Source organism: Phyllobates terribilis, unplaced genomic scaffold (genome assembly GCF_046119375.1).
Source record: "Phyllobates terribilis strain yellow unplaced genomic scaffold, ASM4611937v1 Scaffold_8__6_contigs__length_399053987, whole genome shotgun sequence".
Lineage (NCBI taxonomy): Eukaryota > Metazoa > Chordata > Amphibia > Anura > Dendrobatidae > Phyllobates > Phyllobates terribilis.
This window is the reverse complement of record NW_027362768.1, coordinates 349,042,823-349,069,702: the sequence shown is the minus strand read 5'-3', so window position 1 is coordinate 349,069,702 and position 26,880 is coordinate 349,042,823. Positions and strand designations below refer to the sequence as shown.

At 45.3% G+C, this 26,880-nt stretch overlaps 21 non-coding genes across 21 annotated transcripts; all 21 read right to left on the bottom strand.

The window, feature by feature from the left end:
- Nucleotides 1-332: 332 nt before the first annotated feature.
- On the bottom strand, nucleotides 333-523 carry LOC141159779 (U2 spliceosomal RNA). The gene has a single exon (XR_012249777.1). It is a non-coding gene; the product is annotated as a U2 spliceosomal RNA (small nuclear RNA).
- Nucleotides 524-1,633: 1,110 nt separating this feature from the next.
- LOC141159385 (U2 spliceosomal RNA) lies at nucleotides 1,634-1,824 on the bottom strand. Its single transcript, XR_012249392.1, has one exon. It is a non-coding gene; the product is annotated as a U2 spliceosomal RNA (small nuclear RNA).
- Nucleotides 1,825-2,940: 1,116 nt separating this feature from the next.
- LOC141159464 (U2 spliceosomal RNA) lies at nucleotides 2,941-3,131 on the bottom strand. Its single transcript, XR_012249470.1, has one exon. It is a non-coding gene; the product is annotated as a U2 spliceosomal RNA (small nuclear RNA).
- Nucleotides 3,132-4,251: 1,120 nt separating this feature from the next.
- LOC141159384 (U2 spliceosomal RNA) lies at nucleotides 4,252-4,442 on the bottom strand. The gene has a single exon (XR_012249391.1). It is a non-coding gene; the product is annotated as a U2 spliceosomal RNA (small nuclear RNA).
- Nucleotides 4,443-5,558: 1,116 nt separating this feature from the next.
- LOC141159463 (U2 spliceosomal RNA) lies at nucleotides 5,559-5,749 on the bottom strand. The gene has a single exon (XR_012249469.1). It is a non-coding gene; the product is annotated as a U2 spliceosomal RNA (small nuclear RNA).
- Nucleotides 5,750-6,869: 1,120 nt separating this feature from the next.
- On the bottom strand, nucleotides 6,870-7,060 carry LOC141159526 (U2 spliceosomal RNA). The gene has a single exon (XR_012249531.1). It is a non-coding gene; the product is annotated as a U2 spliceosomal RNA (small nuclear RNA).
- Nucleotides 7,061-8,174: 1,114 nt separating this feature from the next.
- LOC141159383 (U2 spliceosomal RNA) lies at nucleotides 8,175-8,365 on the bottom strand. The gene has a single exon (XR_012249390.1). It is a non-coding gene; the product is annotated as a U2 spliceosomal RNA (small nuclear RNA).
- A 1,110-nt stretch (nucleotides 8,366-9,475) lies between these two features.
- Nucleotides 9,476-9,666, bottom strand: LOC141159382 (U2 spliceosomal RNA). Its single transcript, XR_012249389.1, has one exon. It is a non-coding gene; the product is annotated as a U2 spliceosomal RNA (small nuclear RNA).
- Nucleotides 9,667-10,782: 1,116 nt separating this feature from the next.
- On the bottom strand, nucleotides 10,783-10,973 carry LOC141159462 (U2 spliceosomal RNA). The gene has a single exon (XR_012249468.1). It is a non-coding gene; the product is annotated as a U2 spliceosomal RNA (small nuclear RNA).
- A 1,120-nt stretch (nucleotides 10,974-12,093) lies between these two features.
- Nucleotides 12,094-12,284, bottom strand: LOC141159525 (U2 spliceosomal RNA). The gene has a single exon (XR_012249530.1). It is a non-coding gene; the product is annotated as a U2 spliceosomal RNA (small nuclear RNA).
- A 1,114-nt stretch (nucleotides 12,285-13,398) lies between these two features.
- LOC141159524 (U2 spliceosomal RNA) lies at nucleotides 13,399-13,589 on the bottom strand. The gene has a single exon (XR_012249529.1). It is a non-coding gene; the product is annotated as a U2 spliceosomal RNA (small nuclear RNA).
- A 1,114-nt stretch (nucleotides 13,590-14,703) lies between these two features.
- Nucleotides 14,704-14,894, bottom strand: LOC141159381 (U2 spliceosomal RNA). Its single transcript, XR_012249388.1, has one exon. It is a non-coding gene; the product is annotated as a U2 spliceosomal RNA (small nuclear RNA).
- A 1,119-nt stretch (nucleotides 14,895-16,013) lies between these two features.
- LOC141159379 (U2 spliceosomal RNA) lies at nucleotides 16,014-16,204 on the bottom strand. The gene has a single exon (XR_012249387.1). It is a non-coding gene; the product is annotated as a U2 spliceosomal RNA (small nuclear RNA).
- Nucleotides 16,205-17,319: 1,115 nt separating this feature from the next.
- Nucleotides 17,320-17,510, bottom strand: LOC141159378 (U2 spliceosomal RNA). Its single transcript, XR_012249386.1, has one exon. It is a non-coding gene; the product is annotated as a U2 spliceosomal RNA (small nuclear RNA).
- Nucleotides 17,511-18,625: 1,115 nt separating this feature from the next.
- On the bottom strand, nucleotides 18,626-18,816 carry LOC141159377 (U2 spliceosomal RNA). The gene has a single exon (XR_012249385.1). It is a non-coding gene; the product is annotated as a U2 spliceosomal RNA (small nuclear RNA).
- A 1,117-nt stretch (nucleotides 18,817-19,933) lies between these two features.
- Nucleotides 19,934-20,124, bottom strand: LOC141159376 (U2 spliceosomal RNA). The gene has a single exon (XR_012249384.1). It is a non-coding gene; the product is annotated as a U2 spliceosomal RNA (small nuclear RNA).
- A 1,116-nt stretch (nucleotides 20,125-21,240) lies between these two features.
- LOC141159375 (U2 spliceosomal RNA) lies at nucleotides 21,241-21,431 on the bottom strand. Its single transcript, XR_012249383.1, has one exon. It is a non-coding gene; the product is annotated as a U2 spliceosomal RNA (small nuclear RNA).
- A 1,120-nt stretch (nucleotides 21,432-22,551) lies between these two features.
- Nucleotides 22,552-22,742, bottom strand: LOC141159373 (U2 spliceosomal RNA). Its single transcript, XR_012249381.1, has one exon. It is a non-coding gene; the product is annotated as a U2 spliceosomal RNA (small nuclear RNA).
- Nucleotides 22,743-23,861: 1,119 nt separating this feature from the next.
- Nucleotides 23,862-24,052, bottom strand: LOC141159372 (U2 spliceosomal RNA). Its single transcript, XR_012249380.1, has one exon. It is a non-coding gene; the product is annotated as a U2 spliceosomal RNA (small nuclear RNA).
- A 1,114-nt stretch (nucleotides 24,053-25,166) lies between these two features.
- LOC141159371 (U2 spliceosomal RNA) lies at nucleotides 25,167-25,357 on the bottom strand. Its single transcript, XR_012249379.1, has one exon. It is a non-coding gene; the product is annotated as a U2 spliceosomal RNA (small nuclear RNA).
- A 1,116-nt stretch (nucleotides 25,358-26,473) lies between these two features.
- LOC141159555 (U2 spliceosomal RNA) lies at nucleotides 26,474-26,664 on the bottom strand. The gene has a single exon (XR_012249559.1). It is a non-coding gene; the product is annotated as a U2 spliceosomal RNA (small nuclear RNA).
- Nucleotides 26,665-26,880: the final 216 nt, after the last annotated feature.

Sequence of the window (26,880 nt, the reverse complement as noted above, 5' to 3'; positions counted from 1 at the left end):
GTCAATTATATTGTGCAGCTTATCTCACCACCTGTAGTTATTTAGGTGAAAGCTCCAAAATGCTTGCCTAATATGTCTGTTTATCCAAAAGGAAGTATAGAGGGAGAGCTAGATAGATAGCATTGCATTACATTACATGGCAATGCAATGCACAGTTGCTGAAGTTGAACCAAAATGAGCTTGTCATCTGGCTTCTGCAACTTTTAACATGAAAAATCCAATGAGGAGAAGAAAAGCAAAGCCAAAGAGTCCATCCCAAAATCCGACAAACAAGCCAAATGAACAAAAAGCATTGAATTCAATTCTTTCTGATTTTAGAAACTGCATTAAAGAAGGGGTGCACCGGTCCTGGAGATACTGCAATACCAGGTCAATGCGTGGAGTGGACAGAGCAAGCTCTTTTTCCATCTCCCTGTTCTAAAAATCCATTTAATATATGGTCCCCAGATAGGGGACGTATCAGATATTAAACTGATAAGAACAGATACTACGCTTGATCTTAGCCAAAAGGCCGAGAAGCGATAACCAGAATTGGTTTCCGACTACGGTGCCACCCAAGGATTCTGAAAAGTCCATTTGTGGAGATGGCCACCTGGACTCCCGTTAAGAAGACATGCTGTCAACCTCTAGATCCCTCACATGCCTGCACTTTTCGGCTTGCTGCTGCTGCAATCCACGCGTTTTAGATCTGCATAACTCCACCTCTTTTAGCACAGTACCCTCAACCCCCGGCTGTTCCCACCCGCCTCAACACCGTTGGAAGGGAGGAGAACCAATTAAGGCGGGGCGGGGGGTGGAACGAGCAGCTGTCTACCCTTAGCAGGAGGGTTGCTGATTAATTACCTCTCCTGCTGCTGCTGGCTGTCCAGCAGCAGACTGAAGGTGGCTGCTGCTGTGCGCAGGTATATAAAGGCTCAGAGCCTTTTATGACACGCGCAGCCAGCGTTCCATTGCCACATTCCGTCTACTGCAGGCGGGATACCTGGATGGCTGAATGTCACTGAGAAGCTCACAGAGACCGCCATAAGCAACAGTTTAAAAGAATGCCACAGACTAATCAACCAAACTTTTTGGGTTGGTTTCTCTTTTATAGTCTGCAGGCATTAAATGAAAGAAGTCAGTGTTCCAGCAGAGGGAGACAACGTTTCAGAAAAGGCATTGTAGCAAACCAAAAAAGAAATTTTAAGCGCAGCAGAGTAACCAGCTCACATACCTGTTAGCTCAGGTGAGTTTAAAAGGCTGCTGTTGATAACAAGGGCATTTGCTAAATAGATGGTGTGTGTGCAACAATATACTGAAAGGTCAATTATATTGTGCAGCTTATCTCACCACCTGTAGTTATTTAGGTGAAAGCTCCAAAATGCTTGCCTAATATGTCTGTTTATCCAAAAGGAAGTATAGAGGGAGAGCTAGATAGATAGCATTGCATTACATTACATGGCAATGCAATGCACAGTTGCTGAAGTTGAACCAAAATGAGCTTGTCATCTGGCTTCTGCAACTTTTAACATGAAAAATCCAATGAGGAGAAGAAAAGCAAAGCCAAAGAGTCCATCCCAAAATCCGACAAACAAGCCAAATGAACAAAAAGCATTGAATTCAATTCTTTCTGATTTTAGAAACTGCATTAAAGAAGGGGTGCACCGGTCCTGGAGATACTGCAATACCAGGTCAATGCGTGGAGTGGACAGAGCAAGCTCTTTTTCCATCTCCCTGTTCTAAAAATCCATTTAATATATGGTCCCCAGATAGGGGACGTATCAGATATTAAACTGATAAGAACAGATACTACACTTGATCTTAGCCAAAAGGCCGAGAAGCGATAACCAGAATTGGTTTCCGACTACGGTGCCACCCAAGGATTCTGAAAAGTCCATTTGTGGAGATGGCCACCTGGACTCCCGTTAAGAAGACATGCTGTCAACCTCTAGATCCCTCACATGCCTGCACTTTTCGGCTTGCTGCTGCTGCAATCCAAGCGTTTTAGATCTGCATAACTCCACCTCTTTTAGCACAGTACCCTCAACCCCCGGCTGTTCCCACCCGCCTCAACACCGTTGGAAGGGAGGAGAACCAATTAAGGCGGGGGGGGGGGTGGAACGAGCAGCTGTCTACCCTTAGCAGGAGGGTTGCTGATTAATTACCTCTCCTGCTGCTGCTGCTGCTGGCTGTCCAGCAGCAGACTGAAGGTGGCTGCTGCTGTGCGCAGGTATATAAAGGCTCAGAGCCTATTATGACACGCGCAGCCAGCGTTCCATTGGCACATTCCGTCTACTGCAGGCGGGATAACTGGATGGCTGAATGTCACTGAGAAGCTCACAGAGACCGCCATAAGCAACAGTTTAAAAGAATGCCACAGACTAATCAACCAAACTTTTTGGGTTGGTTTCTCTTTTATAGTCTGCAGGCATTAAATGAAAGAAGTCAGTGTTCCAGCAGAGGGAGACAACGTTTCAGAAAAGGCATTGTAGCAAACCAAAAAAGAAATTTTAAGCGCAGCAGAGTAACCAGCTCACATACCTGTTAGCTCAGGTGAGTTTAAAAGGCTGCTGTTGATAACAAGGGCATTTGCTAAATAGATGGTGTGTGTGCAACAATATACTGAAAGGTCAATTATATTGTGCAGCTTATCTCACCACCTGTAGTTATTTAGGTGAAAGCTCCAAAATGCTTGCCTAATATGTCTGTTTATCCAAAAGGAAGTATAGAGGGAGAGCTAGATAGATAGCATTGCATTACATTACATGGCAATGCAATGCACAGTTGCTGAAGTTGAACCAAAATGAGCTTGTCATCTGGCTTCTGCAACTTTTAACATGAAAAATCCAATGAGGAGAAGAAAAGCAAAGCCAAAGAGTCCATCCCAAAATCCGACAAACAAGCCAAATGAACAAAAAGCATTGAATTCAATTCTTTCTGATTTTAGAAACTGCATTAAAGAAGGGGTGCACCGGTCCTGGAGATACTGCAATACCAGGTCAATGCATGGAGTGGACAGAGCAAGCTCTTTTTCCATCTCCCTGTTCTAAAAATCCATTTAATATATGGTCCCCAGATAGGGGACGTATCAGATATTAAACTGATAAGAACAGATACTACACTTGATCTTAGCCAAAAGGCCGAGAAGCGATAACCAGAATTGGTTTCCCACTACGGTGCCACCCAAGGATTCTGAAAAGTCCATTTGTGGAGATGGCCACCTGGACTCCCGTTAAGAAGACATGCTGTCAACCTCTAGATCCCTCACATGCCTGCACTTTTCGGCTTGCTGCTGCTGCAATCCACGCGTTTTAGATCTGCATAACTCCACCTCTTTTAGCACAGTACCCTCAAACCCCGGCTGTTCCCACCCGCCTCAACACCGTTGGAAGGGAGGAGAACCAATTAAGGCGGGGGGGGTGGGGGGTGGAACGAGCAGCTGTCTACCCTTAGCAGGAGGGTTGCTGATTAATTACCTCTCCTGCTGCTGCTGCTGCTGGCTGTCCAGCAGCAGACTGAAGGTGGCTGCTGCTGTGCGCAGGTATATAAAGGCTCAGAGCCTATTATGACACGCGCAGCCAGCGTTCCATTGCCACATTCCGTCTACTGCAGGCGGGATACCTGGATGGCTGAATGTCACTGAGAAGCTCACAGAGACCGCCATAAGCAACAGTTTAAAAGAATGCCACAGACTAATCAACCAAACTTTTTGGGTTGGTTTCTCTTTTATAGTCTGCAGGCATTAAATGAAAGAAGTCAGTGTTCCAGCAGAGGGAGACAACGTTTCAGAAAAGGCATTGTAGCAAACCAAAAAAGAAATTTTAAGCGCAGCAGAGTAACCAGCTCACATACCTGTTAGCTCAGGTGAGTTTAAAAGGCTGCTGTTGATAACAAGGGCATTTGCTAAATAGATGGTGTGTGTGCAACAATATACTGAAAGGTCAATTATATTGTGCAGCTTATCTCACCACCTGTAGTTATTTAGGTGAAAGCTCCAAAATGCTTGCCTAATATGTCTGTTTATCCAAAAGGAAGTATAGAGGGAGAGCTAGATAGATAGCATTGCATTACATTACATGGCAATGCAATGCACAGTTGCTGAAGTTGAACCAAAATGAGCTTGTCATCTGGCTTCTGCAACTTTTAACATGAAAAATCCAATGAGGAGAAGAAAAGCAAAGCCAAAGAGTCCATCCCAAAATCCGACAAACAAGCCAAATGAACAAAAAGCATTGAATTCAATTCTTTCTGATTTTAGAAACTGCATTAAAGAAGGGGTGCACCGGTCCTGGAGATACTGCAATACCAGGTCAATGCGTGGAGTGGACAGAGCAAGCTCTTTTTCCATCTCCCTGTTCTAAAAATCCATTTAATATATGGTCCCCAGATAGGGGACGTATCAGATATTAAACTGATAAGAACAGATACTACACTTGATCTTAGCCAAAAGGCCGAGAAGCGATAACCAGAATTGGTTTCCGACTACGGTGCCACCCAAGGATTCTGAAAAGTCCATTTGTGGAGATGGCCACCTGGACTCCCGTTAAGAAGACATGCTGTCAACCTCTAGATCCCTCACATGCCTGCACTTTTCGGCTTGCTGCTGCTGCAATCCAAGCGTTTTAGATCTGCATAACTCCACCTCTTTTAGCACAGTACCCTCAACCCCCGGCTGTTCCCACCCGCCTCAACACCGTTGGAAGGGAGGAGAACCAATTAAGGCGGGGGGGGGGGTGGAACGAGCAGCTGTCTACCCTTAGCAGGAGGGTTGCTGATTAATTACCTCTCCTGCTGCTGCTGCTGCTGGCTGTCCAGCAGCAGACTGAAGGTGGCTGCTGCTGTGCGCAGGTATATAAAGGCTCAGAGCCTATTATGACACGCGCAGCCAGCGTTCCATTGGCACATTCCGTCTACTGCAGGCGGGATAACTGGATGGCTGAATGTCACTGAGAAGCTCACAGAGACCGCCATAAGCAACAGTTTAAAAGAATGCCACAGACTAATCAACCAAACTTTTTGGGTTGGTTTCTCTTTTATAGTCTGCAGGCATTAAATGAAAGAAGTCAGTGTTCCAGCAGAGGGAGACAACGTTTCAGAAAAGGCATTGTAGCAAACCAAAAAAGAAATTTTAAGCGCAGCAGAGTAACCAGCTCACATACCTGTTAGCTCAGGTGAGTTTAAAAGGCTGCTGTTGATAACAAGGGCATTTGCTAAATAGATGGTGTGTGTGCAACAATATACTGAAAGGTCAATTATATTGTGCAGCTTATCTCACCACCTGTAGTTATTTAGGTGAAAGCTCCAAAATGCTTGCCTAATATGTCTGTTTATCCAAAAGGAAGTATAGAGGGAGAGCTAGATAGATAGCATTGCATTACATTACATGGCAATGCAATGCACAGTTGCTGAAGTTGAACCAAAATGAGCTTGTCATCTGGCTTCTGCAACTTTTAACATGAAAAATCCAATGAGGAGAAGAAAAGCAAAGCCAAAGAGTCCATCCCAAAATCCGACAAACAAGCCAAATGAACAAAAAGCATTGAATTCAATTCTTTCTGATTTTAGAAACTGCATTAAAGAAGGGGTGCACCGGTCCTGGAGATACTGCAATACCAGGTCAATGCATGGAGTGGACAGAGCAAGCTCTTTTTCCATCTCCCTGTTCTAAAAATCCATTTAATATATGGTCCCCAGATAGGGGACGTATCAGATATTAAACTGATAAGAACAGATACTACACTTGATCTTAGCCAAAAGGCCGAGAAGCGATAACCAGAATTGGTTTCCCACTACGGTGCCACCCAAGGATTCTGAAAAGTCCATTTGTGGAGATGGCCACCTGGACTCCCGTTAAGAAGACATGCTGTCAACCTCTAGATCCCTCACATGCCTGCACTTTTCGGCTTGCTGCTGCTGCAATCCACGCGTTTTAGATCTGCATAACTCCACCTCTTTTAGCACAGTACCCTCAAACCCCGGCTGTTCCCACCCGCCTCAACACCGTTGGAAGGGAGGAGAACCAATTAAGGCGGGGGGGGTGGGGGGTGGAACGAGCAGCTGTCTACCCTTAGCAGGAGGGTTGCTGATTAATTACCTCTCCTGCTGCTGCTGCTGCTGGCTGTCCAGCAGCAGACTGAAGGTGGCTGCTGCTGTGCGCAGGTATATAAAGGCTCAGAGCCTATTATGACACGCGCAGCCAGCGTTCCATTGCCACATTCCGTCTACTGCAGGCGGGATACCTGGATGGCTGAATGTCACTGAGAAGCTCACAGAGACCGCCATAAGCAACAGTTTAAAAGAATGCCACAGACTAATCAACCAAACTTTTTGGGTTGGTTTCTCTTTTATAGTCTGCAGGCATTAAATGAAAGAAGTCAGTGTTCCAGCAGAGGGAGACAACGTTTCAGAAAAGGCATTGTAGCAAACCAAAAAAGAAATTTTAAGCGCAGCAGAGTAACCAGCTCACATACCTGTTAGCTCAGGTGAGTTTAAAAGGCTGCTGTTGATAACAAGGGCATTTGCTAAATAGATGGTGTGTGTGCAACAATATACTGAAAGGTCAATTATATTGTGCAGCTTATCTCACCACCTGTAGTTATTTAGGTGAAAGCTCCAAAATGCTTGCCTAATATGTCTGTTTATCCAAAAGGAAGTATAGAGGGAGAGCTAGATAGATAGCATTGCATTACATTACATGGCAATGCAATGCACAGTTGCTGAAGTTGAACCAAAATAAGCTTGTCATCTGGCTTCTGCAACTTTTAACATGAAAAATCCAATGAGGAGAAGAAAAGCAAAGCCAAAGAGTCCATCCCAAAATCCGACAAACAAGCCAAATGAACAAAAAGCATTGAATTCAATTCTTTCTGATTTTAGAAACTGCATTAAAGAAGGGGTGCACCGGTCCTGGAGATACTGCAATACCAGGTCAATGCGTGGAGTGGACAGAGCAAGCTCTTTTTCCATCTCCCTGTTCTAAAAATCCATTTAATCTATGGTCCCCAGATAGGGGACGTATCAGATATTAAACTGATAAGAACAGATACTACACTTGATCTTAGCCAAAAGGCCGAGAAGCGATAACCAGAATTGGTTTCCGACTACGGTGCCACCCAAGGATTCTGAAAAGTCCATTTGTGGAGATGGCCACCTGGACTCCCGTTAAGAAGACATGCTGTCAACCTCTAGATCCCTCACATGCCTGCACTTTTCGGCTTGCTGCTGCTGCAACCCACGCGTTTTAGATCTGCATAACTCCACCTCTTTTAGCACAGTACCCTCAACCCCCGGCTGTTCCCACCCGCCTCAACACCGTTGGAAGGGAGGAGAACCAATTAAGGCGGGGGGGGGGGGTGGAACGAGCAGCTGTCTACCCTTAGCAGGAGGGTTGCTGATTAATTACCTCTCCTGCTGCTGCTGCTGGCTGTCCAGCAGCAGACTGAAGGTGGCTGCTGCTGTGCGCAGGTATATAAAGGCTCAGAGCCTATTATGACACGCGCAGCCAGCGTTCCATTGCCACATTCCGTCTACTGCAGGCGGGATACCTGGATGGCTGAATGTCACTGAGAAGCTCACAGAGACCGCCATAAGCAACAGTTTAAAAGAATGCCACAGACTAATCAACCAAACTTTTTGGGTTGGTTTCTCTCTTATAGTCTGCAGGCATTAAATGAAAGAAGTCAGTGTTCCAGCAGAGGGAGACAACGTTTCAGAAAAGGCATTGTAGCAAACCAAAAAAGAAATTTTAAGCGCAGCAGAGTAACCAGCTCACATACCTGTTAGCTCAGGTGAGTTTAAAAGGCTGCTGTTGATAACAAGGGCATTTGCTAAATAGATGGTGTGTGTGCAACAATATACTGAAAGGTCAATTATATTGTGCAGCTTATCTCACCACCTGTAGTTATTTAGGTGAAAGCTCCAAAATGCTTGCCTAATATGTCTGTTTATCCAAAAGGAAGTATAGAGGGAGAGCTAGATAGATAGCATTGCATTACATTACATGGCAATGCAATGCACAGTTGCTGAAGTTGAACCAAAATGAGCTTGTCATCTGGCTTCTGCAACTTTTTACATGAAAAATCCAATGAGGAGAAGAAAAGCAAAGCCAAAGAGTCCATCCCAAAATCCGACAAACAAGCCAAATGAACAAAAAGCATTGAATTCAATTCTTTCTGATTTTAGAAACTGCATTAAAGAAGGGGTGCACCGGTCCTGGAGATACTGCAATACCAGGTCAATGCGTGGAGTGGACAGAGCAAGCTCTTTTTCCATCTCCCTGTTCTAAAAATCCATTTAATATATGGTCCCCAGATAGGGGACGTATCAGATATTAAACTGATAAGAACAGATACTACACTTGATCTTAGCCAAAAGGCCGAGAAGCGATAACCAGAATTGGTTTCCGACTACGGTGCCACCCAAGGATTCTGAAAAGTCCATTTGTGGAGATGGCCACCTGGACTCCCGTTAAGAAGACATGCTGTCAACCTCTAGATCCCTCACATGCCTGCACTTTTCGGCTTGCTGCTGCTGCAATCCACGCGTTTTAGATCTGCATAACTCCACCTCTTTTAGCACAGTACCCTCAACCCCCGGCTGTTCCCACCCGCCTCAACACCGTTGGAAGGGAGGAGAACCAATTAAGGCGGGGGGGGGGGTGGAACGAGCAGCTGTCTACCCTTAGCAGGAGGGTTGCTGATTAATTACCTCTCCTGCTGCTGCTGGCTGTCCAGCAGCAGACTGAAGGTGGCTGCTGCTGTGCGCAGGTATATAAAGGCTCAGAGCCTTTTATGACACGCGCAGCCAGCGTTCCATTGCCACATTCCGTCTACTGCAGGCGGGATACCTGGATGGCTGAATGTCACTGAGAAGCTCACAGAGACCGCCATAAGCAACAGTTTAAAAGAATGCCACAGACTAATCAACCAAACTTTTTGGGTTGGTTTCTCTTTTATAGTCTGCAGGCATTAAATGAAAGAAGTCAGTGTTCCAGCAGAGGGAGACAACGTTTCAGAAAAGGCATTGTAGCAAACCAAAAAAGAAATTTTAAGCGCAGCAGAGTAACCAGCTCACATACCTGTTAGCTCAGGTGAGTTTAAAAGGCTGCTGTTGATAACAAGGGCATTTGCTAAATAGATGGTGTGTGTGCAACAATATACTGAAAGGTCAATTATATTGTGCAGCTTATCTCACCACCTGTAGTTATTTAGGTGAAAGCTCCAAAATGCTTGCCTAATATGTCTGTTTATCCAAAAGGAAGTATAGAGGGAGAGCTAGATAGATAGCATTGCATTACATTACATGGCAATGCAATGCACAGTTGCTGAAGTTGAACCAAAATGAGCTTGTCATCTGGCTTCTGCAACTTTTAACATGAAAAATCCAATGAGGAGAAGAAAAGCAAAGCCAAAGAGTCCATCCCAAAATCCGACAAACAAGCCAAATGAACAAAAAGCATTGAATTCAATTCTTTCTGATTTTAGAAACTGCATTAAAGAAGGGGTGCACCGGTCCTGGAGATACTGCAATACCAGGTCAATGCGTGGAGTGGACAGAGCAAGCTCTTTTTCCATCTCCCTGTTCTAAAAATCCATTTAATATATGGTCCCCAGATAGGGGACGTATCAGATATTAAACTGATAAGAACAGATACTACACTTGATCTTAGCCAAAAGGCCGAGAAGCGATAACCAGAATTGGTTTCCGACTACGGTGCCACCCAAGGATTCTGAAAAGTCCATTTGTGGAGATGGCCACCTGGACTCCCGTTAAGAAGACATGCTGTCAACCTCTAGATCCCTCACATGCCTGCACTTTTCGGCTTGCTGCTGCTGCAATCCAAGCGTTTTAGATCTGCATAACTCCACCTCTTTTAGCACAGTACCCTCAACCCCCGGCTGTTCCCACCCGCCTCAACACCGTTGGAAGGGAGGAGAACCAATTAAGGCGGGGGGGGGGGTGGAACGAGCAGCTGTCTACCCTTAGCAGGAGGGTTGCTGATTAATTACCTCTCCTGCTGCTGCTGCTGCTGGCTGTCCAGCAGCAGACTGAAGGTGGCTGCTGCTGTGCGCAGGTATATAAAGGCTCAGAGCCTATTATGACACGCGCAGCCAGCGTTCCATTGGCACATTCCGTCTACTGCAGGCGGGATAACTGGATGGCTGAATGTCACTGAGAAGCTCACAGAGACCGCCATAAGCAACAGTTTAAAAGAATGCCACAGACTAATCAACCAAACTTTTTGGGTTGGTTTCTCTTTTATAGTCTGCAGGCATTAAATGAAAGAAGTCAGTGTTCCAGCAGAGGGAGACAACGTTTCAGAAAAGGCATTGTAGCAAACCAAAAAAGAAATTTTAAGCGCAGCAGAGTAACCAGCTCACATACCTGTTAGCTCAGGTGAGTTTAAAAGGCTGCTGTTGATAACAAGGGCATTTGCTAAATAGATGGTGTGTGTGCAACAATATACTGAAAGGTCAATTATATTGTGCAGCTTATCTCACCACCTGTAGTTATTTAGGTGAAAGCTCCAAAATGCTTGCCTAATATGTCTGTTTATCCAAAAGGAAGTATAGAGGGAGAGCTAGATAGATAGCATTGCATTACATTACATGGCAATGCAATGCACAGTTGCTGAAGTTGAACCAAAATGAGCTTGTCATCTGGCTTCTGCAACTTTTAACATGAAAAATCCAATGAGGAGAAGAAAAGCAAAGCCAAAGAGTCCATCCCAAAATCCGACAAACAAGCCAAATGAACAAAAAGCATTGAATTCAATTCTTTCTGATTTTAGAAACTGCATTAAAGAAGGGGTGCACCGGTCCTGGAGATACTGCAATACCAGGTCAATGCATGGAGTGGACAGAGCAAGCTCTTTTTCCATCTCCCTGTTCTAAAAATCCATTTAATATATGGTCCCCAGATAGGGGACGTATCAGATATTAAACTGATAAGAACAGATACTACACTTGATCTTAGCCAAAAGGCCGAGAAGCGATAACCAGAATTGGTTTCCCACTACGGTGCCACCCAAGGATTCTGAAAAGTCCATTTGTGGAGATGGCCACCTGGACTCCCGTTAAGAAGACATGCTGTCAACCTCTAGATCCCTCACATGCCTGCACTTTTCGGCTTGCTGCTGCTGCAATCCACGCGTTTTAGATCTGCATAACTCCACCTCTTTTAGCACAGTACCCTCAAACCCCGGCTGTTCCCACCCGCCTCAACACCGTTGGAAGGGAGGAGAACCAATTAAGGCGGGGGGGGTGGGGGGTGGAACGAGCAGCTGTCTACCCTTAGCAGGAGGGTTGCTGATTAATTACCTCTCCTGCTGCTGCTGCTGCTGGCTGTCCAGCAGCAGACTGAAGGTGGCTGCTGCTGTGCGCAGGTATATAAAGGCTCAGAGCCTATTATGACACGCGCAGCCAGCGTTCCATTGCCACATTCCGTCTACTGCAGGCGGGATACCTGGATGGCTGAATGTCACTGAGAAGCTCACAGAGACCGCCATAAGCAACAGTTTAAAAGAATGCCACAGACTAATCAACCAAACTTTTTGGGTTGGTTTCTCTTTTATAGTCTGCAGGCATTAAATGAAAGAAGTCAGTGTTCCAGCAGAGGGAGACAACGTTTCAGAAAAGGCATTGTAGCAAACCAAAAAAGAAATTTTAAGCGCAGCAGAGTAACCAGCTCACATACCTGTTAGCTCAGGTGAGTTTAAAAGGCTGCTGTTGATAACAAGGGCATTTGCTAAATAGATGGTGTGTGTGCAACAATATACTGAAAGGTCAATTATATTGTGCAGCTTATCTCACCACCTGTAGTTATTTAGGTGAAAGCTCCAAAATGCTTGCCTAATATGTCTGTTTATCCAAAAGGAAGTATAGAGGGAGAGCTAGATAGATAGCATTGCATTACATTACATGGCAATGCAATGCACAGTTGCTGAAGTTGAACCAAAATAAGCTTGTCATCTGGCTTCTGCAACTTTTAACATGAAAAATCCAATGAGGAGAAGAAAAGCAAAGCCAAAGAGTCCATCCCAAAATCCGACAAACAAGCCAAATGAACAAAAAGCATTGAATTCAATTCTTTCTGATTTTAGAAACTGCATTAAAGAAGGGGTGCACCGGTCCTGGAGATACTGCAATACCAGGTCAATGCGTGGAGTGGACAGAGCAAGCTCTTTTTCCATCTCCCTGTTCTAAAAATCCATTTAATCTATGGTCCCCAGATAGGGGACGTATCAGATATTAAACTGATAAGAACAGATACTACACTTGATCTTAGCCAAAAGGCCGAGAAGCGATAACCAGAATTGGTTTCCGACTACGGTGCCACCCAAGGATTCTGAAAAGTCCATTTGTGGAGATGGCCACCTGGACTCCCGTTAAGAAGACATGCTGTCAACCTCTAGATCCCTCACATGCCTGCACTTTTCGGCTTGCTGCTGCTGCAACCCACGCGTTTTAGATCTGCATAACTCCACCTCTTTTAGCACAGTACCCTCAACCCCCGGCTGTTCCCACCCGCCTCAACACCGTTGGAAGGGAGGAGAACCAATTAAGGCGGGGGGGGGGGGTGGAACGAGCAGCTGTCTACCCTTAGCAGGAGGGTTGCTGATTAATTACCTCTCCTGCTGCTGCTGCTGGCTGTCCAGCAGCAGACTGAAGGTGGCTGCTGCTGTGCGCAGGTATATAAAGGCTCAGAGCCTATTATGACACGCGCAGCCAGCGTTCCATTGCCACATTCCGTCTACTGCAGGCGGGATACCTGGATGGCTGAATGTCACTGAGAAGCTCACAGAGACCGCCATAAGCAACAGTTTAAAAGAATGCCACAGACTAATCAACCAAACTTTTTGGGTTGGTTTCTCTTTTATAGTCTGCAGGCATTAAATGAAAGAAGTCAGTGTTCCAGCAGAGGGAGACAACGTTTCAGAAAAGGCATTGTAGCAAACCAAAAAAGAAATTTTAAGCGCAGCAGAGTAACCAGCTCACATACCTGTTAGCTCAGGTGAGTTTAAAAGGCTGCTGTTGATAACAAGGGCATTTGCTAAATAGATGGTGTGTGTGCAACAATATACTGAAAGGTCAATTATATTGTGCAGCTTATCTCACCACCTGTAGTTATTTAGGTGAAAGCTCCAAAATGCTTGCCTAATATGTCTGTTTATCCAAAAGGAAGTATAGAGGGAGAGCCAGATAGATAGCATTGCATTACATTACATGGCAATGCAATGCACAGTTGCTGAAGTTGAACCAAAATGAGCTTGTCATCTGGCTTCTGCAACTTTTAACATGAAAAATCCAATGAGGAGAAGAAAAGCAAAGCCAAAGAGTCCATCCCAAAATCCGACAAACAAGCCAAATGAACAAAAAGCATTGAATTCAATTCTTTCTGATTTTAGAAACTGCATTAAAGAAGGGGTGCACCGGTCCTGGAGATACTGCAATACCAGGTCAATGCGTGGAGTGGACAGAGCAAGCTCTTTTTCCATCTCCCTGTTCTAAAAATCCATTTAATCTATGGTCCCCAGATAGGGGACGTATCAGATATTAAACTGATAAGAACAGATACTACACTTGATCTTAGCCAAAAGGCCGAGAAGCGATAACCAGAATTGGTTTCCGACTACGGTGCCACCCAAGGATTCTGAAAAGTCCATTTGTGGAGATGGCCACCTGGACTCCCGTTAAGAAGACATGCTGTCAACCTCTAGATCCCTCACATGCCTGCACTTTTCGGCTTGCTGCTGCTGCAACCCACGCGTTTTAGATCTGCATAACTCCACCTCTTTTAGCACAGTACCCTCAACCCCCGGCTGTTCCCACCCGCCTCAACACCGTTGGAAGGGAGGAGAACCAATTAAGGCGGGGGGGGGGGGTGGAACGAGCAGCTGTCTACCCTTAGCAGGAGGGTTGCTGATTAATTACCTCTCCTGCTGCTGCTGCTGGCTGTCCAGCAGCAGACTGAAGGTGGCTGCTGCTGTGCGCAGGTATATAAAGGCTCAGAGCCTATTATGACACGCGCAGCCAGCGTTCCATTGCCACATTCCGTCTACTGCAGGCGGGATACCTGGATGGCTGAATGTCACTGAGAAGCTCACAGAGACCGCCATAAGCAACAGTTTAAAAGAATGCCACAGACTAATCAACCAAACTTTTTGGGTTGGTTTCTCTTTTATAGTCTGCAGGCATTAAATGAAAGAAGTCAGTGTTCCAGCAGAGGGAGACAACGTTTCAGAAAAGGCATTGTAGCAAACCAAAAAAGAAATTTTAAGCGCAGCAGAGTAACCAGCTCACATACCTGTTAGCTCAGGTGAGTTTAAAAGGCTGCTGTTGATAACAAGGGCATTTGCTAAATAGATGGTGTGTGTGCAACAATATACTGAAAGGTCAATTATATTGTGCAGCTTATCTCACCACCTGTAGTTATTTAGGTGAAAGCTCCAAAATGCTTGCCTAATATGTCTGTTTATCCAAAAGGAAGTATAGAGGGAGAGCCAGATAGATAGCATTGCATTACATTACATGGCAATGCAATGCACAGTTGCTGAAGTTGAACCAAAATGAGCTTGTCATCTGGCTTCTGCAACTTTTAACATGAAAAATCCAATGAGGAGAAGAAAAGCAAAGCCAAAGAGTCCATCCCAAAATCCGACAAACAAGCCAAATGAACAAAAAGCATTGAATTCAATTCTTTCTGATTTTAGAAACTGCATTAAAGAAGGGGTGCACCGGTCCTGGAGATACTGCAATACCAGGTCAATGCGTGGAGTGGACAGAGCAAGCTCTTTTTCCATCTCCCTGTTCTAAAAATCCATTTAATATATGGTCCCCAGATAGGGGACGTATCAGATATTAAACTGATAAGAACAGATACTACACTTGATCTTAGCCAAAAGGCCGAGAAGCGATAACCAGAATTGGTTTCCGACTACGGTGCCACCCAAGGATTCTGAAAAGTCCATTTGTGGAGATGGCCACCTGGACTCCCGTTAAGAAGACATGCTGTCAACCTCTAGATCCCTCACATGCCTGCACTTTTCGGCTTGCTGCTGCTGCAATCCACGCGTTTTAGATCTGCATAACTCCACCTCTTTTAGCACAGTACCCTCAACCCCCGGCTGTTCCCACCCGCCTCAACACCGTTGGAAGGGAGGAGAACCAATTAAGGCGGGGGGGTGGGGGGTGGAACGAGCAGCTGTCTACCCTTAGCAGGAGGGTTGCTGATTAATTACCTCTCCTGCTGCTGCTGGTGCTGGCTGTCCAGCAGCAGACTGAAGGTGGCTGCTGCTGTGCGCAGGTATATAAAGGCTCAGAGCCTATTATGACACGCGCAGCCAGCGTTCCATTGCCACATTCCGTCTACTGCAGGCGGGATACCTGGATGGCTGAATGTCACTGAGAAGCTCACAGAGACCGCCATAAGCAACAGTTTAAAAGAATGCCACAGACTAATCAACCAAACTTTTTGGGTTGGTTTCTCTTTTAAAGTCTGCAGGCAATAAATGAAAGAAGTCAGTGTTCCAGCAGAGGGAGACAACGTTTCAGAAAAGGCATTGTAGCAAACCAAAAAAGAAATTTTAAGCGCAGCAGAGTAACCAGCTCACATACCTGTTAGCTAAGGTGAGTTTAAAAGGCTGCTGTTGATAACAAGGGCATTTGCTAAATAGATGGTGTGTGTGCAACAATATACTGAAAGGTCAATTATATTGTGCAGCTTATCTCACCACCTGTAGTTATTTAGGTGAAAGCTCCAAAATGCTTGCCTAATATGTCTGTTTATCCAAAAGGAAGTATAGAGGGAGAGCTAGATAGATAGCATTGCATTACATTACATGGCAATGCAATGCACAGTTGCTGAAGTTGAACCAAAATGAGCTTGTCATCTGGCTTCTGCAACTTTTAACATGAAAAATCCAATGAGGAGAAGAAAAGCAAAGCCAAAGAGTCCATCCCAAAATCCGACAAACAAGCCAAATGAACAAAAAGCATTGAATTCAATTCTTTCTGATTTTAGAAACTGCATTAAAGAAGGGGTGCACCGGTCCTGGAGATACTGCAATACCAGGTCAATGCGTGGAGTGGACAGAGCAAGCTCTTTTTCCATCTCCCTGTTCTAAAAATCCATTTAATATATGGTCCCCAGATAGGGGACGTATCAGATATTAAACTGATAAGAACAGATACTACACTTGATCTTAGCCAAAAGGCCGAGAAGCGATAACCAGAATTGGTTTCCGACTACGGTGCCACCCAAGGATTCTGAAAAGTCCATTTGTGGAGATGGCCACCTGGACTCCCGTTAAGAAGACATGCTGTCAACCTCTAGATCCCTCACATGCCTGCACTTTTCGGCTTGCTGCTGCTGCAATCCACGCGTTTTAGATCTGCATAACTCCACCTCTTTTAGCACAGTACCCTCAACCCCCGGCTGTTCCCACCCGCCTCAACACCGTTGGAAGGGAGGAGAACCAATTAAGGCGGGGGGGGGGGAGGAACGAGCAGCTGTCTACCCTTAGCAGGAGGGTTGCTGATTAATTACCTCTCCTGCTGCTGCTGCTGCTGGCTGTCCAGCAGCAGACTGAAGGTGGCTGCTGCTGTGCGCAGGTATATAAAGGCTCAGAGCCTATTATGACACGCGCAGCCAGCGTTCCATTGCCACATTCCGTCTATGCAGGCGGGATACCTGGATGGCTGAATGTCACTGAGAAGCTCACAGAGACCGCCATAAGCAACAGTTTAAAAGAATGCCACAGACTAATCAACCAAACTTTTTGGGTTGGTTTCTCTTTTATAGTCTGCAGGCATTAAATGAAAGAAGTCAGTGTTCCAGCAGAGGGAGACAACGTTTCAGAAAAGGCATTGTAGCAAACCAAAAAAGAAATTTTAAGCGCAGCAGAGTAACCAGCTCACATACCTGTTAGCTCAGGTGAGTTTAAAAGGCTGCTGTTGATAACAAGGGCATTTGCTAAATAGATGGTGTGTGTGCAACAATATACTGAAAGGTCAATTATATTGTGCAGCTTATCTCACCACCTGTAGTTATTTAGGTGAAAGCTCCAAAATGCTTGCCTAATATGTCTGTTTATCCAAAAGGAAGTATAGAGGGAGAGCTAGATAGATAGCATTGCATTACATTACATGGCAATGCAATGCACAGTTGCTGAAGTTGAACCAAAATGAGCTTGTCATCTGGCTTCTGCAACTTTTAACATGAAAAATCCAATGAGGAGAAGAAAAGCAAAGCCAAAGAGTCCATCCCAAAATCCGACAAACAAGCCAAATGAACAAAAAGCATTGAATTCAATTCTTTCTGATTTTAGAAACTGCATTAAAGAAGGGGTGCACCGGTCCTGGAGATACTGCAATACCAGGTCAATGCGTGGAGTGGACAGAGCAAGCTCTTTTTCCATCTCCCTGTTCTAAAAATCCATTTAATATATGGTCCCCAGATAGGGGACGTATCAGATATTAAACTGATAAGAACAGATACTACACTTGATCTTAGCCAAAAGGCCGAGAAGCGATAACCAGAATTGGTTTCCGACTACGGTGCCACCCAAGGATTCTGAAAAGTCCATTTGTGGAGATGGCCACCTGGACTCCCGTTAAGAAGACATGCTGTCAACCTCTAGATCCCTCACATGCCTGCACTTTTCGGCTTGCTGCTGCTGCAATCCACGCGTTTTAGATCTGCATAACTCCACCTCTTTTAGCACAGTACCCTCAACCCCCGGCTGTTCCCACCCGCCTCAACACCGTTGGAAGGGAGGAGAACCAATTAAGGCGGGGGGGGGCTGGAACGAGCAGCTGTCTACCCTTAGCAGGAGGGTTGCTGATTAATTACCTCTCCTGCTGCTGCTGCTGCTGGCTGTCCAGCAGCAGACTGAAGGTGGCTGCTGCTGTGCGCAGGTATATAAAGGCTCAGAGCCTATTATGACACGCGCAGCCAGCGTTCCATTGCCACATTCCGTCTACTGCAGGCGGGATACCTGGATGGCTGAATGTCACTGAGAAGCTCACAGAGACCGCCATAAGCAACAGTTTAAAAGAATGCCACAGACTAATCAACCAAACTTTTTGGGTTGGTTTCTCTTTTATAGTCTGCAGGCATTAAATGAAAGAAGTCAGTGTTCCAGCAGAGGGAGACAACGTTTCAGAAAAGGCATTGTAGCAAACCAAAAAAGAAATTTTAAGCGCAGCAGAGTAACCAGCTCACATACCTGTTAGCTCAGGTGAGTTTAAAAGGCTGCTGTTGATAACAAGGGCATTTGCTAAATAGATGGTGTGTGTGCAACAATATACTGAAAGGTCAATTATATTGTGCAGCTTATCTCACCACCTGTAGTTATTTAGGTGAAAGCTCCAAAATGCTTGCCTAATATGTCTGTTTATCCAAAAGGAAGTATAGAGGGAGAGCTAGATAGACAGCATTGCATTACATTACATGGCAATGCAATGCACAGTTTCTGAAGTTGAACCAAAATGAGCTTGTCATCTGGCTTCTGCAACTTTTAACATGAAAAATCCAATGAGGAGAAGAAAAGCAAAGCCAAAGAGTCCATCCCAAAATCCGACAAACAAGCCAAATGAACAAAAAGCATTGAATTCAATTCTTTCTGATTTTAGAAACTGCATTAAAGAAGGGGTGCACCGGTCCTGGAGATACTGCAATACCAGGTCAATGCGTGGAGTGGACAGAGCAAGCTCTTTTTCCATCTCCCTGTTCTAAAAATCCATTTAATATATGGTCCCCAGATAGGGGACGTATCAGATATTAAACTGATAAGAACAGATACTACACTTGATCTTAGCCAAAAGGCCGAGAAGCGATAACCAGAATTGGTTTCCGACTACGGTGCCACCCAAGGATTCTGAAAAGTCCATTTGTGGAGATGGCCACCTGGACTCCCGTTAAGAAGACATGCTGTCAACCTCTAGATCCCTCACATGCCTGCACTTTTCGGCTTGCTGCTGCTGCAATCCACGCGTTTTAGATCTGCATAACTCCACCTCTTTTAGCACAGTACCCTCAACCCCCGGCTGTTCCCACCCGCCTCAACACCGTTGGAGGGGAGGAGAACCAATTAAGGCGGGGGGGGGGGGTGGAACGAGCAGCTGTCTACCCTTAGCAGGAGGGTTGCTGATTAATTACCTCTCCTGCTGCTGCTGCTGCTGGCTGTCCAGCAGCAGACTGAAGGTGGCTGCTGCTGTGCGCAGGTATATAAAGGCTCAGAGCCTATTATGACACGCGCAGCCAGCGTTCCATTGCCACATTCCGTCTACTGCAGGCGGGATACCTGGATGGCTGAATGTCACTGAGAAGCTCACAGAGACCGCCATAAGCAACAGTTTAAAAGTATGCCACAGACTAATCAACCAAACTTTTTGGGTTGGTTTCTCTTTTATAGTCTGCAGGCATTAAATGAAAGAAGTCAGTGTTCCAGCAGAGGGAGACAACGTTTCAGAAAAGGCATTGTAGCAAACCAAAAAAGAAATTTTAAGCGCAGCAGAGTAACCAGCTTACATACCTGTTAGCTCAGGTGAGTTTAAAAGGCTGCTGTTGATAACAAGGGCATTTGCTAAATAGATGGTGTGTGTGCAACAATATACTGAAAGGTCAATTATATTGTGCAGCTTATCTCACCACCTGTAGTTATTTAGGTGAAAGCTCCAAAATGCTTGCCTAATATGTCTGTTTATCCAAAAGGAAGTAAAAAGGGAGAGCTAGATAGATAGCATTGCATTACATTACATGGCAATGCAATGCACAGTTGCTGAAGTTGAACCAAAATGAGCTTGTCATCTGGCTTCTGCAACTTTTAACATGAAAAATCCAATGAGGAGAAGAAAAGCAAAGCCAAAGAGTCCATCTCAAAATCCGACAAACAAGCCAAATGAACAAAAAGCAATGAATTCAATTCTTTCTGATTTTAGAAACTGCATTAAAGAAGGGGTGCACCGGTCCTGGAGATACTGCAATACCAGGTCAATGCGTGGAGTGGACAGAGCAAGCTCTTTTTCCATCTCCCTGTTCTAAAAATCCATTTAATATATGGTCCCCAGATAGGGGACGTATCAGATATTAAACTGATAAGAACAGATACTACACTTGATCTTAGCCAAAAGGCCGAGAAGCGATAACCAGAATTGGTTTCCGACTACGGTGCCACCCAAGGATTCTGAAAAGTCCATTTGTGGAGATGGCCACCTGGACTCCCGTTAAGAAGACATGCTGTCAACCTCTAGATCCCTCACATGCCTGCACTTTTCGGCTTGCTGCTGCTGCAATCCACGCGTTTTAGATCTGCATAACTCCACCTCTTTTAGCACAGTACCCTCAACCCCCGGCTGTTCCCACCCGCCTCAACACCGTTGGAAGGGAGGAGAACCAATTAAGGCGGGGGGGGGGGTGGAACGAGCAGCTGTCTACCCTTAGCAGGAGGGTTGCTGATTAATTACCTCTCCTGCTGCTGCTGCTGCTGGCTGTCCAGCAGCAGACTGAAGGTGGCTGCTGCTGTGCGCAGGTATATAAAGGCTCAGAGCCTATTATGACACGCGCAGCCAGCGTTCCATTGCCACATTCCGTCTACTGCAGGCGGGATACCTGGATGGCTGAATGTCACTGAGAAGCTCACAGAGACCGCCATAAGCAACAGTTTAAAAGAATGCCACAGACTAATCAACCAAACTTTTTGGGTTGGTTTCTCTTTTATAGTCTGCAGGCATTAAATGAAAGAAGTCAGTGTTCCAGCAGAGGGAGACAACGTTTCAGAAAAGGCATTGTAGCAAACCAAAAAAGAAATTTTAAGCGCAGCAGAGTAACCAGCTCACATACCTGTTAGCTCAGGTGAGTTTAAAAGGCTGCTGTTGATAACAAGGGCATTTGCTAAATAGATGGTGTGTGTGCAACAATATACTGAAAGGTCAATTATATTGTGCAGCTTATCTCACCACCTGTAGTTATTTAGGTGAAAGCTCCAAAATGCTTGCCTAATATGTCTGTTTATCCAAAAGGAAGTATAGAGGGAGAGCTAGATAGATAGCATTGCATTACATTACATGGCAATGCAATGCACAGTTGCTGAAGTTGAACCAAAATGAGCTTGTCATCTGGCTTCTGCAACTTTTAACATGAAAAATCCAATGAGGAGAAGAAAAGCAAAGCCAAAGAGTCCATCCCAAAATCCGACAAACAAGCCAAATGAACAAAAAGCATTGAATTCAATTCTTTCTGATTTTAGAAACTGCATTAAAGAAGGGGTGCACCGGTCCTGGAGATACTGCAATACCAGGTCAATGCGTGGAGTGGACAGAGCAAGCTCTTTTTCCATCTCCCTGTTCTAAAAATCCATTTAATATATGGTCCCCAGATAGGGGACGTATCAGATATTAAACTGATAAGAACAGATACTACACTTGATCTTAGCCAAAAGGCCGAGAAGCGATAACCAGAATTGGTTTCCGACTACGGTGCCACCCAAGGATTCTGAAAAGTCCATTTGTGGAGATGGCCACCTGGACTCCCGTTAAGAAGACATGCTGTCAACCTCTAGATCCCTCACATGCCTGCACTTTTCGGCTTGCTGCTGCTGCAATCCACGCGTTTTAGATCTGCATAACTCCACCTCTTTTAGCACAGTACCCTCAACCCCCGGCTGTTCCCACCCGCCTCAACACCGTTGGAAGGGAGGAGAACCAATTAAGGCGGGGGGGGTGGGTGGAACGAGCAGCTGTCTACCCTTAGCAGGAGGGTTGCTGATTAATTACCTCTCCTGCTGCTGCTGCTGCTGCTGGCTGTCCAGCAGCAGACTGAAGGTGGCTGCTGCTGTGCGCAGGTATATAAAGGCTCAGAGCCTATTATGACACGCGCAGCCAGCGTTCCATTGCCACATTCCGTCTACTGCAGGTGGGATACCTGGATGGCTGAATGTCACTGAGAAGCTCACAGAGACCGCCATAAGCAACAGTTTAAAAGAATGCCACAGACTAATCAACCAAACTTTTTGGGTTGGTTTCTCTTTTATAGTCTGCAGGCATTAAATGAAAGAAGTCAGTGTTCCAGCAGAGGGAGACAACGTTTCAGAAAAGGCATTGTAGCAAACCAAAAAAGAAATTTTAAGCGCAGCAGAGTAACCAGCTCACATACCTGTTAGCTCAGGTGAGTTTAAAAGGCTGCTGTTGATAACAAGGGCATTTGCTAAATAGATGGTGTGTGTGCAACAATATACTGAAAGGTCAATTATATTGTGCAGCTTATCTCACCACCTGTAGTTATTTAGGTGAAAGCTCCAAAATGCTTGCCTAATATGTCTGTTTATCCAAAAGGAAGTATAGAGGGAGAGCTAGATAGATAGCATTGCATTACATTACATGGCAATGCAATGCACAGTTGCTGAAGTTGAACCAAAATGAGCTTGTCATCTGGCTTCTGCAACTTTTAACATGAAAAATCCAATGAGGAGAAGAAAAGCAAAGCCAAAGAGTCCATCCCAAAATCCGACAAACAAGCCAAATGAACAAAAAGCATTGAATTCAATTCTTTCTGATTTTAGAAACTGCATTAAAGAAGGGGTGCACCGGTCCTGGAGATACTGCAATACCAGGTCAATGCGTGGAGTGGACAGAGCAAGCTCTTTTTCCATCTCCCTGTTCTAAAAATCCATTTAATATATGGTCCCCAGATAGGGGACGTATCAGATATTAAACTGATAAGAACAGATACTACACTTGATCTTAGCCAAAAGGCCGAGAAGCGATAACCAGAATTGGTTTCCGACTACGGTGCCACCCAAGGATTCTGAAAAGTCCATTTGTGGAGATGGCCACCTGGACTCCCGTTAAGAAGACATGCTGTCAACCTCTAGATCCCTCACATGCCTGCACTTTTCGGCTTGCTGCTGCTGCAATCCACGCGTTTTAGATCTGCATAACTCCACCTCTTTTAGCACAGTACCCTCAACCCCTGGCTGTTCCCACCCGCCTCAACACCGTTGGAAGGGAGGAGAACCAATTAAGGCGGGGGGGGGGGTGGAACGAGCAGCTGTCTACCCTTAGCAGGAGGGTTGCTGATTAATTACCTCTCCTGCTGCTGCTGCTGCTGCTGGCTGTCCAGCAGCAGACTGAAGGTGGCTGCTGCTGTGCGCAGGTATATAAAGGCTCAGAGCCTATTATGACACGCGCAGCCAGCGTTCCATTGCCACATTCCGTCTACTGCAGGTGGGATACCTGGATGGCTGAATGTCACTGAGAAGCTCACAGAGACCGCCATAAGCAACAGTTTAAAAGAATGCCACAGACTAATCAACCAAACTTTTTGGGTTGGTTTCTCTTTTATAGTCTGCAGGCATTAAATGAAAGAAGTCAGTGTTCCAGCAGAGGGAGACAACGTTTCAGAAAAGGCATTGTAGCAAACCAAAAAAGAAATTTTAAGCGCAGCAGAGTAACCAGCTCACATACCTGTTAGCTCAGGTGAGTTTAAAAGGCTGCTGTTGATAACAAGGGCATTTGCTAAATAGATGGTGTGTGTGCAACAATATACTGAAAGGTCAATTATATTGTGCAGCTTATCTCACCACCTGTAGTTATTTAGGTGAAAGCTCCAAAATGCTTGCCTAATATGTCTGTTTATCCAAAAGGAAGTATAGAGGGAGAGCTAGATAGATAGCATTGCATTACATTACATGGCAATGCAATGCACAGTTGCTGAAGTTGAACCAAAATGAGCTTGTCATCTGGCTTCTGCAACTTTTAACATGAAAAATCCAATGAGGAGAAGAAAAGCAAAGCCAAAGAGTCCATCCCAAAATCCGACAAACAAGCCAAATGAACAAAAAGCATTGAATTCAATTCTTTCTGATTTTAGAAACTGCATTAAAGAAGGGGTGCACCGGTCCTGGAGATACTGCAATACCAGGTCAATGCGTGGAGTGGACAGAGCAAGCTCTTTTTCCATCTCCCTGTTCTAAAAATCCATTTAATATATGGTCCCCAGATAGGGGACGTATCAGATATTAAACTGATAAGAACAGATACTACACTTGATCTTAGCCAAAAGGCCGAGAAGCGATAACCAGAATTGGTTTCCGACTACGGTGCCACCCAAGGATTCTGAAAAGTCCATTTGTGGAGATGGCCACCTGGACTCCCGTTAAGAAGACATGCTGTCAACCTCTAGATCCCTCACATGCCTGCACTTTTCGGCTTGCTGCTGCTGCAATCCACGCGTTTTAGATCTGCATAACTCCACCTCTTTTAGCACAGTACCCTCAACCCCTGGCTGTTCCCACCCGCCTCAACACCGTTGGAAGGGAGGAGAACCAATTAAGGCGGGGGGGGGGGTGGAACGAGCAGCTGTCTACCCTTAGCAGGAGGGTTGCTGATTAATTACCTCTCCTGCTGCTGCTGCTGCTGGCTGTCCAGCAGCAGACTGAAGGTGGCTGCTGCTGTGCGCAGGTATATAAAGGCTCAGAGCCTATTATGACACGCGCAGCCAGCGTTCCATTGCCACATTCCGTCTACTGCAGGCGGGATACCTGGATGGCTGAATGTCACTGAGAAGCTCACAGAGACCGCCATAAGCAACAGTTTAAAAGAATGCCACAGACTAATCAACCAAACTTTTTGGGTTGGTTTCTCTTTTATAGTCTGCAGGCATTAAATGAAAGAAGTCAGTGTTCCAGCAGAGGGAGACAACGTTTCAGAAAAGGCATTGTAGCAAACCAAAAAAGAAATTTTAAGCGCAGCAGAGTAACCAGCTCACATACCTGTTAGCTCAGGTGAGTTTAAAAGGCTGCTGTTGATAACAAGGGCATTTGCTAAATAGATGGTGTGTGCAACAATATACTGAAAGGTCAATTATATTGTGCAGCTTATCTCACCACCTGTAGTTATTTAGGTGAAAGCTCCAAAATGCTTGCCTAATATGTCTGTTTATCCAAAAGGAAGTATAGAGGGAGAGCTAGATAGATAGCATTGCATTACATTACATGGCAATGCAATGCACAGTTGCTGAAGTTGAACCAAAATGAGCTTGTCATCTGGCTTCTGCAACTTTTAACATGAAAAATCCAATGAGGAGAAGAAAAGCAAAGCCAAAGAGTCCATCCCAAAATCCGACAAACAAGCCAAATGAACAAAAAGCATTGAATTCAATTCTTTCTGATTTTAGAAACTGCATTAAAGAAGGGGTGCACCGGTCCTGGAGATACTGCAATACCAGGTCAATGCGTGGAGTGGACAGAGCAAGCTCTTTTTCCATCTCCCTGTTCTAAAAATCCATTTAATATATGGTCCCCAGATAGGGGACGTATCAGATATTAAACTGATAAGAACAGATACTACACTTGATCTTAGCCAAAAGGCCGAGAAGCGATAACCAGAATTGGTTTCCGACTACGGTGCCACCCAAGGATTCTGAAAAGTCCATTTGTGGAGATGGCCACCTGGACTCCCGTTAAGAAGACATGCTGTCAACCTCTAGATCCCTCACATGCCTGCACTTTTCGGCTTGCTGCTGCTGCAATCCACGCGTTTTAGATCTGCATAACTCCACCTCTTTTAGCACAGTACCCTCAACCCCTGGCTGTTCCCACCCGCCTCAACACCGTTGGAAGGGAGGAGAACCAATTAAGGCGGGGGGGGGGGTGGAACGAGCAGCTGTCTACCCTTAGCAGGAGGGTTGCTGATTAATTACCTCTCCTGCTGCTGCTGCTGCTGGCTGTCCAGCAGCAGACTGAAGGTGGCTGCTGCTGTGCGCAGGTATATAAAGGCTCAGAGCCTATTATGACACGCGCAGCCAGCGTTCCATTGCCACATTCCGTCTACTGCAGGCGGGATACCTGGATGGCTGAATGTCACTGAGAAGCTCACAGAGACCGCCATAAGCAACAGTTTAAAAGAATGCCACAGACTAATCAACCAAACTTTTTGGGTTGGTTTCTCTTTTATAGTCTGCAGGCATTAAATGAAAGAAGTCAGTGTTCCAGCAGAGGGAGACAACGTTTCAGAAAAGGCATTGTAGCAAACCAAAAAAGAAATTTTAAGCGCAGCAGAATAACCAGCTCACATACCTGTTAGCTCAGGTGAGTTTAAAAGGCTGCTGTTGATAACAAGGGCATTTGCTAAATAGATGGTGTGTGTGCAACAATATACTGAAAGGTCAATTATATTGTGCAGCTTATCTCACCACCTGTAGTTATTTAGGTGAAAGCTCCAAAATGCTTGCCTAATATGTCTGTTTATCCAAAAGGAAGTATAGAGGGAGAGCTAGATAGATAGCATTGCATTACATTACATGGCAATGCAATGCACAGTTGCTGAAGTTGAACCAAAATGAGCTTGTCATCTGGCTTCTGCAACTTTTAACATGAAAAATCCAATGAGGAGAAGAAAAGCAAAGCCAAAGAGTCCATCCCAAAATCCGACAAACAAGCCAAATGAACAAAAAGCATTGAATTCAATTCTTTCTGATTTTAGAAACTGCATTAAAGAAGGGGTGCACCGGTCCTGGAGATACTGCAATACCAGGTCAATGCGAGGAGTGGACAGAGCAAGCTCTTTTTCCATCTCCCTGTTCTAAAAATCCATTTAATATATGGTCCCCAGATAGGGGACGTATCAGATATTAAACTGATAAGAACAGATACTACACTTGATCTTAGCCAAAAGGCCGAGAAGCGATAACCAGAATTGGTTTCCGACTACGGTGCCACCCAAGGATTCTGAAAAGTCCATTTGTGGAGATGGCCACCTGGACTCCCGTTAAGAAGACATGCTGTCAACCTCTAGATCCCTCACATGTCTGCACTTTTCGGCTTGCTGCTGCTGCAATCCACGCGTTTTAGATCTGCATAACTCCACCTCTTTTAGCACAGTACCCTCAACCCCCGGCTGTTCC